Genomic DNA, 10,526 nt, shown 5'->3' with positions numbered 1-10,526 from the left:
GGTCACCAGTTTCCTGTGGTTTGCTCCAAGCTGTAAGTAGGCTGTTCACACTGAACGGCAAGATAAATACCTGTATATCACACAGCACTGCCACTGTGTTACCATTGTCACAGAAGCAGCAGGCCACAGTCAAGGGCTGTGTCGCCTGGTGCAGTGTCCTTCTGTAGGCCACAGCAGCTCTTCGCAACAGCAGCAGCTGGAGCCCTGGAGTCCCGATCTGACTCGATAGTGCAGCCAGGTCTGAACTGTGGATAGGAGCAGGCTCTCCAAAGCCTCCCGTAGCAGGGCTCCACACCACCCTGTGCAGGCTGGGCACTGTCCCGCACCGCGTGCTGCAGGTGCAGGAGACGCGCTGCGGAGGGACCGGCTCCCACCCACCCACCGACGGCGACACACATCAAGGCCAGGCAACATGCACTTTCAAACCTCAGCTCTGTGGTCAGCCCTGCCGCTGACCTGCTCCGTGGTCGTGACTGTGTCACTCACACTCTCCACAGCCTGTCCCGTCTGCGGTAGCATCCTCGGAAGACAAGGCACAGTCACATCACACCCCACCGCCATCCCCCCGAAGCCCATGGTGGGACCCGCATGTCATTCGCTCCTGTGGAGCTTGTGAGCCAGGATGCATTCAGCAAAACTGGAAAACTAAATGCTTGGTGGTGGTGTTGCCCGTAATGTATCTTACAAATACTGAAAACTTAATTAATAATAACACTTAGCACTGCCATGCTGCCTTTATGTTTACAAAACACTGTGTAAACATTAACTAATTAATCTACTGTACTTAGCAATTATATTATACTGTACTTAGCAATTATATAAGCATTTATAAATGCTTTATATTTTCCAGGTCCTGTGCAAACATTAGTTAATTAATCTACTTAATTATTTCCATGTTTCATATTCCAGAGCCCTGCATACCGGCAGCACAAAGAGGAGGCCTTCGCAGGGATACTCCTGAGTGGCTCTTCTGTACTCTCAGCGTTTGCAGTGCCTGCCACGTTTTGGGGAGACACCTCCAGCAGGCGCAAATACTGCCAGCTGGGCCAAGGATACAGAAAGCCTCCAGGGAGCAGAGGCAGAGCCTTCTCCAGATGTTTAAAACTGAAAGGGGTTCAGTGAACAGCAAGAATGATTTCACATCTACAAAACCTGCTGTGCAGTGAAAGACTAAAGTTACTCCACAGATTAGCACATCAAAGGGAAATTTAAGAGGTGACTTGATCACAGACCATAAGCCCCGCCCCCATACAGGGACAACACATGAGATATTCAAATAATGTCTAGTTAGATTTGACACCTGGAAGAGAAAGGTAAGAGAACTGGAAACTAAATTCACTTTTCTAAAAGTGACTATGAGCAACACCTGGTCAGGAAAGACCATGCCGAGGGGTAGCTGGAATGAAGTTTGGGGATTGTAATTCAGTGTAATTCTCTAATTTCTGTGGGCTTTGCTGTTGCCTCAGGGTTGACCACTTACAGAACACACACTGATCGAGGTAAAACACCCAGGTTTAAAAAAAGACATGCACAGGTATGAAGCATTAGCCTCCTGGGGAAGTGAGGGCTGATCCCCAGCCACACAGCATGGGTGGCAGCAGCCACTGCCTCTCCCCCTGCACTGACCAGGGAGCTGGACTGTCCTGCTGCCACAGGGTGTCCAGGAAATTAGACAAGCCACCCCAATAGCCAAACTACAGAAATACGGAGCATTTTCCATCAGAAAGATCCTAAAAGAACTAGGTCTGCCAATCAAACACTCTCTAAACAAGTATTAATGTACACCCACTCATGCAGAGCTGCATCTCTCTGCTGTTTATTGCATTTTAACATTGTCAACAGAGCTTGCTGAAGCACTCACAGTGCTCTACTGACCTCCATTATTTATGATGGCATGTGAAATTGATTGTGGTTGAAAGATCCTTACTGGAATAAAATGAGCTTCTCAATTATTGCCACACAAATAAATCTCTGTTTTCCAGTGATCCCCCCCAGGGAGCACTTGCATAACCCTGAGTTCATGACAACAGATATCTCCAGCTGGCAAAATACAGGTGACTGCATTGTAATCATTGTCGAGTTACAGGATGGCAGAGGTCAAGCGATTCTGCATATGACCACAGGGAAGGGAGACTGTGGGGACGATGCAGGGCTTACTGGTGTTTCTAGACGGATAAATGATAAACTCTCCAGCAAAGCAAGTTGTGATCATTTTTTATACTTTCTGTCAAATCCAGTGCAGGAAATATGCACTAAGTATTAATGGCATTATGACCAGGTGAACAAGATGAACAAGCCTTTCAGAGACCCAGCCTCCTACTTGCCTTTCCTCTCTCAGAAAAGCCTCAGCTAGATGTAATGTAATAAAAGAACTTAACCCGTTACAGCAATTCAAAGAGAAATCTTACCACTGGTTTCCTCTCCGTCTTCCCCAAGAAATGCAAAGCTCTACAGATGCAATGGCAAGATTGCACAGAGCATCCCCACCTGTTTGCCTCCTCAATCTCCTGCTCAGGCAGCACCATGGAACTGCAGGGAAGACCCTCGCCCTGCACCTGCATGGATTCCCAGCATGCGCTGTCCTGCCCAGAAACACCAGCTTCTCCGCAAGGCTGAGCCCTGGCAGGGCTGACTTTGAGCTACCAGACTTCCCTCCCGGCACAAGAAGTCAATGGGTTGCCAAAATGGAAAGAGGTAGGCAAGGAAGAAAAAGAGCCGTGGACGGTCCTGCCTATACCATCCTGCAACAGGACTGTGAGCAGAGCTGAGAGAGGGAAGCCCAGCCTGGGAAACCACGCACAGGCAAGCCTTGGGGAGACACGGCCTCTGCCGCTCAGGAGAACTTCATGGGAACAGACATCCACTGGGGCTGGGGCTTGAGCCCCCATTTACCCACCTCCAGCAACCCCACAATGAACCAAGGATCTCTCTTGCACTGGTTAGCACTGTTTTTTTGTTCTTCCAGTTCTTTTACAATCCCTTGTTCTGAGTCTCCTGGGGGGATTTGCTGTTCAGAGCATTCAGCTGTACTTTCTTGGTGAACTTTAATATTAAGGAACATTATTAATTCTTGATTTATTTAAAACAGTCTATTTTGACAAGATTGCAGGAGAAGACACCTCTCTGTTGAAGGATTACAGACTGTCTATTAATTAAATGCCAATGACAGAGCACTGAAAGCTTTCCAAACGTCCACTGAGGAATCTCTCTCCCTGCTCCCTTCTCCCCCTTCTTGTTAGAGACCTTTCTAGGAGGTCTGGAAACCTGCCGCACTCGAAGAAGACAGGAGCTCCCTCCTCTCTGCCTTGAACTCCCTGAGCCTTCACTCTCTGGTTAACTGAGCACTGAGGAGCCTCTCATTACTTGCTCACCTACATCCATTTGTAAATGGACAAGGCCTGCTTTCAGTCTCAAAACTGTCTTCACAAGGATCAGCAGACCAGATCACCCCAAGTCCTGTCTCTGGACATCAGTTTGGACACCGCAGGGTGCACACTCCTGGAAATTCATCCTTCCTCTTCCTCCACCTGCTCAACACTCCTCCCCCAGGTAGCGTAGTGCAACCCTTGGGTGCAAGAACACACAGCAATACAGAAATCCTGTTTAACCCTCATCCATACTGATAGGGCAACTCTGTATGCTGGGAGCAGACATGTTATAGTAGCTCAAGAACTAGTTGTTTCCTAACGGTGCTTCTTTACGGCACTGTCACACAGGCATATATGCGTAATTACTAAAAAATGTAATTTGGCCAGAAAAAACATTGTATCTCTATAAAAAAAGGGCATGCGGTACAAATGAACTCCAAATCTTCCGCAGAATTATCCTGAAGAGCTCCACATACATATTCGCTTCTAGCGAAACACATCTTGTACTGCAATAGAGGTAACTTTACATCCTTCATTAGCTGTTGAAAGCACACATATGCTCTCTGAATATGCAAACCAATAGAGCATTGCAGTGACAATATCTACTATCAAACAGCATCCTCAGGTGGAAAGGAAAACAGTAAGGTTCCCCTCTTTAATCAAGATGTGCTTGCTACATTCACTGGGAAGCACACTGAGATTAGGACTCTGCCAGCATTCCTGAAAGGGATTTCCTGTGTTCATCATGTAAGATGGTGAAAAACGAGTGCAATATTTTGATGGTGATGTCATAAAAATGATGGATAATGCTGAAAATGAGGCATCTTGCTGTGACAAAGTAAATGGCAACAACTTCCTACAAGTCTGGTCTTGAATAGGATATTACAATTTGCTCCAGTTTTCTTGGAGGAATCATGGATTCCATGTATAGAAGGTGTTGGTGCATTTTCCCCTGGCTATGAGAAGTTTTCAGTTTGATAGCAGAGGAGAAGAACGAAGAGCATCAGATAAACTGGCTACGTGTCATGATGGATGAGACAATGTTTGGACAGCAGTTTACAAAAGCTTTATGTTCCTAGAGCAGATTTCATTGCTTAAAAATAACTAGTGCCTTCCAGAAGCCAATTTCTCTTTAGACAGTGTATCTACAAAAAACCTGCTAAATATACCATCTATGTCGTGTGGTATTGTGATGCTAGGACATTATATCCTCTGAAGAGAGATGTTTGTCTCTTCTCTCATGTCCCCTTTTATACTTGTCCCTGCCTAAGTCAGCCAAAACACATTTATCTTGCATCAATTTTGATGTCCATCTCTCCCTCTTCACTCTACCTGCAGTGCCTTTTGGAGAGAGAAATGATCAAGGACTCAGACAGTATGCAAAGCAAGAGCAGAAGAACCATTTACATGAAGGTGTGATGCACTGAATATTGTTTCTTATCACATTTCCTGTGAATTCTTACATAATGTTTTATATTTTGACTACTGGTACATATTGAACAGAGAGTTTCCTTGGCCTGCCTGCAACAATGCTGCACTTAATTCAGAACCTGTAAGATACATGAATAATTCAGATTGTTCGTTCCAGTGTGCCTTGCTCTACATTTGTCAGTAGTGGATAACACTCCACGTTGCTCTCAGCTGCCACTTCCACAAGGAGAACTACATACACAAACTCCTAGCTGAAGTCTCTGCTGCACATATTTATCCATTGCTGGATGCACTGGCTTTGTTGGGGTGACCCTCACCATGCATCGCTTCTCAGACTGACACTCCAGGAGATGGATAGCCAGCCAAGGAAGCAGGGTATGTGTCTTGCAATTCAAATGTTATCCCATTTTCAGATGGTCTGCTGTAGGGTACACCGTTCGGAAGATCTCGCGATGTCACGGAAAGGTAGAAGGCTAGTCGTCGCCTCCCTATGACATATCAGTAATCCCACCTACCGTTGTTAGTATAAAAGGAATTAACTGCGCAATAAAAGACGGAGTTGGCACTCACACCATGTGTGTTATCTGTCTCTTCCCTGGTCCAGGCCGACCAGTGATCTAATCGTGGCACCTTGATATGTAGCACTGCTACAGTCTGCACCGGCCTGGATCACTGAATCACCTTCTCATGTGTCTCAGACTGTTCCACTGCAGACGAGGTCATCCCCCACCAGCTGCTGCATGAGGCACTGAACTGTTGCTGCTTTTTTCTGAGCAGGGTTTTCCATGATGAAGGGCTCCTCTCTCCTTGGAAAAAAGTATGGGGTGGGGAGCAAGCCCCTGAGCACCACAAACTTGACGTCTATAAGCTGCTAAACAAAGCATCTAATCTACTCCATAAACACTTAGACAATGTTTTATATCTCCATTCAATGGGAAAATGTTTTAATAGTCCTGTTCTTGCCTTTCTGCCTGAAGACTGGCAGCACGCATGCCCCTTCCTCCCAAAGCATGTCCAGGAGGGCTGGCCCTCTCTGCAGGTTATAGACTGGGGTGCCAGCCAGCCACATCACCATGCTGTGCCATCCTGTCCTGGCAGCTTGGCCCTTCCAAAACCAGTCCTCTGGGAACACTGCAAGTATCCCATTGTAAAGCTGAGGACCTCCACATGCAACACACCCATGGTAAGCCAGCAGAGCTTGAGACCTCACGAGAAGCAGGCAGCCACTCAAACACTTGTGGCTAGGGGAGGGAGGCAGGGGGCTGCTGGAGGCCGTGACCACAAGCTGCCTGCTCCAGGCAACCCAACCTGCGCACGGTACTCTGAGCACGCGGTGTCACGGGCAGGTCTGGGCACATCTCTGGACAGTGGAGCAGCAGCCCCTCTCTATACTGGCCTTAGTCTGAAGGGACCACCTGTCATAACCGTCATATAAGTGATCAAAAATCACCTCAGATGCACATGAAACACTCCCAGCTTTGCAGGAAGAGCTGTGTGTCCAGCATGGGGTGTCTGGCTCACCAGTGAAGCCGTCATGGGCCAAAGAAGGAAATCCTGCCCTCGTCCAAGTCGCTTTTTTAATATTGCTTTTCTGTGCAGTCTTGATTAATTCAGCTTCATGTCTATGTCTCTTGCAAATTAATTAGTTAGAATAATGGAAACCATTAAAAACCTTAGCTTCTTCCATGTTCCCCTGAAGCAAAACACTGCAATGCTGTCTGGGCCTGCTGTGCTCCTCATGAGCAGGACAAAGCATGGCCCAAGGCCTGGACTGTACCAGGTGCTCACGGGTGTATGGACAGCAGCCTTGTTCTTAAGCTTACCTGTGTTTTCTTATTTACTTCTGGCATTTCTTTGTGAAATGCATTTTTAAATTGCACAGAACATAAGGGCATGCACCATTTAGGAACTTAGAGCCAAAGCATGCATGCAGCTGAACTCCCAAGTGGGCTACAGGGATTTTTCTCCAGTGAGCCAGGTCCTGCTAGAAGCACATGCAGTGCTGGGGGTGCTTCCCTGTGAGCAGGGACAGCCCCACGCTCCATGGGCAGTCCAGCCCAGGCCAGCTACCCAAGGAACGCAGTGAGGAAGGAGCTAATCACACAAGCTATGCCACTGGTGAGCAGCCCCAGTGCTATGCTGGTGAGCTAAGCCCAGGACAGTCAAGGGGCCCTGCACTGTTGCACCCCCAACATGAAGCAGCACAGGGTACCAAGTCAGCACACAGGCAGGCACTGGGGCCACATTACCGGCATTCTTCCCAGTCCAGTCACTGCCACTGTTGGAGACATGCAGCACTGGAGGCTTCAGACTGCTGCAGCCCATGTGGCAGGCTGGCAGGAGTTCACATCTGGGTTTTGCAGTTCTCCGTGCAGACAGGCATTTCTTTGCAACTGGCTGACCTTGCCCCAATTAACTCAAGGGTCTCCTCACCACAGTAACTGGAGGGCCAGATTGCAGTGGCATAAATCAGCGTTGCCTGCCCCCACAGAGCAGAGCTCACAAGCTGCAGGTGAAACCAACACAGACTGCCCCACCATCGTGCAAAACTTGTGGGCAGGGCTGCAGATCTAGGGTTAATTGCCAAAAACTGGGGACAAGGGGGATTCTGTAGGTGAGGAGACATGATGGCCAGAAAATGGCTATTTACAGCCTATGCACTTTGAGCTGCTGGGAACCGTCAGAGGGACTTGCCAGCCTCAATGGGGGCTCCCAGGTGGTGATCACTGCAGCAAATGTGCACATGCCCTGCCAGAGTACCATGAGAGAAGTTATGGCAACGGTGTTACAATTTAAGGTGGTTTCATTCAGATGGATCTCCTGTGACTTCATTCCCTTTGCCTGCTTTGTACCTAACAGAGGACCTCATGCCAGTAAGCACGGTAAGTACCTTGCCCATGTATCTAGCAATCATTTATAGTTACATTAACAAACAGATCTAGCAGACTGCTTAATATACATAACATTTAAATTTTCATTATCATCTATTAAAGAGGGATTCTCTCAAGTTGCTGTAATAGAAGAAAGATTTCTGAAAAGCTGATTTAAATACGGCTACTCAAAGGGACAAAAATCAGGCATTCAGCAACCTGTTTCTGTTTACCTGAAAAGATACTTATTCTGACTGATACAGCAAACAAACACTGCCCATGGTCACTGGTAATTGGAATTCTGATGGTTTGCGTTGGCATTTTAACACCAATTAATAACTGTTTTTTAAATTTGCATTTATTAGAAGATTTTATGTGTCTGGGAGGAAAAAAACCAAAACTTTAATATGTTCATGAAACATTTACCTATGCTTGTACTTGCAAACCACGGACTTATTCTGAAGAATAATAAGTATTCCTTTGCATCTTGACTCTGTCCCACAAGTGACAGCAGTGTTGCTCTCAGACCAGCATGCAAGCCAGGCAGACAAGCACCCAGGTGCCCCAACTCTTCCAATAGCTGCATCCACATCCATCCCTGGGGAACTAGGGCATGGGAACTCTGAAGAAGGGAGCAAGTGGGGGGGGGGGGGGGCTGGGACAAGGAACCCTTATTTGTCATACTATCCTACTTAGAGCAAGAGATTGAAAAAGGAGAAAGGCAACAGAATGTGGCTGGCTGCAGCTCTGGCTGGGAAGCACCAGCTAGCAGGGTACTAGTGCCACAGACCTCCAGATCATCTCAGCATTGCTCTCCCCATAGCAGGGAAAAGCACTCAGGACACAGGATAAGTAAACAGATTTTAGAGAAAACTTGGTTCCTAGAGGAAGACCTAAGAGGACATTTTAATCAGTAAGTGTAAACAGACGACAAAAAGGTGCTGACATTGTCAAACAGCAGTGCAGGACGGCAGCATTCACAGAGGGCTTTGCTCCCTGTCACGCGCAGTCTTCCCAGCAGCAGCATCCCCACCACCCTACCCCACTTCACCCCCAGACTCCACTTACGCAGGGCGAAGACACTGTACAAGCCTGCAAGAAGGAGTGGGGGAGCAAGAAGCAGGGTGGCTCCAAGCAGCAACACTGCTTAGTCCCACTGTAAAATGGCAGCACAGAGGAAAGCCACATGCTTGCAGAATCAAGTAGGTCTAGCAGAGGAGGAGCTATGTTGGGGTGAGGGTCAGTGTCTGAAATAGGACAAGGCCAAAGGAGGAAGAGGGTCATCCTGTGCTTCTCTATGTGTCTGCTTGGTTGGGAGTCGGGGAGATTGTCAGGATCAGTCACAGCCCCTTGGTAAGATCAAACCAGACAGGGAGGCGAGCGAGGGGCAAAGAGACGCACTCTTTCCCAAGGCCTCCTGAGCCTTCACCACAGCTGAATACAATCAGCACAAGATTTGAAGGGGTCCACATGTCCTCTGCCCTGAGCAGCGGCAGCATGATTAGCAGCTGTGACATGCCACAGCAGAAAACTACTATGTGGTACCGGGGACAAATGCAGGACAGCTGGGCTGCAGCACCTGCCAAGAACTGATGCTCACAGCAGCCCCTTTTCAGCATCACTCAGCAGCTGAATCTGCTACATCATCCCCAGCCTGCTTGCCTGGACCAGCACCCTATGAACCTGTGCAGTCCTGCAGTCCCACTGCTTGCTCATGCAGCAATCCCAGGGTTAAAACCATGTTCAGCAGCTGCTCCCTGCCCTCTGTTCTTGGGGTTTCCCTTCTGCCCATGCCAGGTGGAAAGCAAAGCAAGCAAGCGCAGCTGGATGAGAGATAAGCAACCCATGGTGCTGTGACTGCTGCTCTTGGGGGAGTCAGGGGTGAATCACAACTTCATCAGCCTACAAGGAAAAGAACCAATTATCTGGCAATTGTATGCAGTCCATTTCAGTGGGAGGCTCATAACCTAACTAGCCCTTGTAGTTGAGGGGAATAAAATATATGCTGACATCAGTACACAGAGGTTCCCATTGGAAGCCACTTTCACTGCAGTGTCGTGAATCTTTTCAGAAACAGCTTGAGAAGATTCATTCTGTGTATCAATCTTCCTGGGTAGAAAAGCTGACGATGGTCGTACATAATAATGCTTAAGTCGATTCACATGCACAGTCAGTGGCTGTCTACAAGTCTTGGCCCTAATCAGTACATTAAATAGAAACTTATGACTAATAACTCTGAAAGGGCCTCTCCAGGGGCAGTGAAATGCTCCGCTTTGGCCGCTATTCGCTCCTCAGGCGTGTGCTGTAGTGGCACACCCTCCCCTTGGCTCCAGGAAGGGAGAATGGAAAGTCATAACTCTTCTTCTGTTTGTTCGAGTCACACGTTTTTTATGAGCTGAATTCTTTACTTTAGGTTTTGACAGTGATTCTGTGACTTTATGTTTGCCCTGTAATCACAGTACTACTCTAGAGCAGGAACAGAGCCCATAAAAGCTGCTGGCTTAGCCAGCTCCATGCTGGAAGGGAAGCAGATGCCCTGCTGCAGCCGCTCTGAAGCTGCTCTGGCTGTCCTCTGCTCAGGCACCACGTGTGGCAGGGGTGGCTGGCTCTTGAATACAGTTTGCTCTCCTCCGGCAGCAGTTCAGCCTGGGCAGGTGGACCTGCACTATGCTGCTCCTGATGCCACGGGGACCCTAGGAGCTGTAAGCGGAGCAGCAGTCCAGGGTGGGAAAGAACTGGGCTGTCGGGAAGTAGGACACATTCATTTTCTCAGCTCTGGGCATGCTGCTTCCTTCCAGCTCAGCTGTGCTCACGAAAGATGCACCAGCCAGTAGCCTCTGCATCCACAGCTTTGCAC

The sequence above is a fragment of the Aquila chrysaetos genome, chromosome 25, assembly GCF_900496995.4.
Source record: "Aquila chrysaetos chrysaetos chromosome 25, bAquChr1.4, whole genome shotgun sequence".
Taxonomy (NCBI): Eukaryota; Metazoa; Chordata; class Aves; order Accipitriformes; family Accipitridae; genus Aquila; species Aquila chrysaetos.
This window is presented reverse-complemented; position numbering follows the sequence as displayed.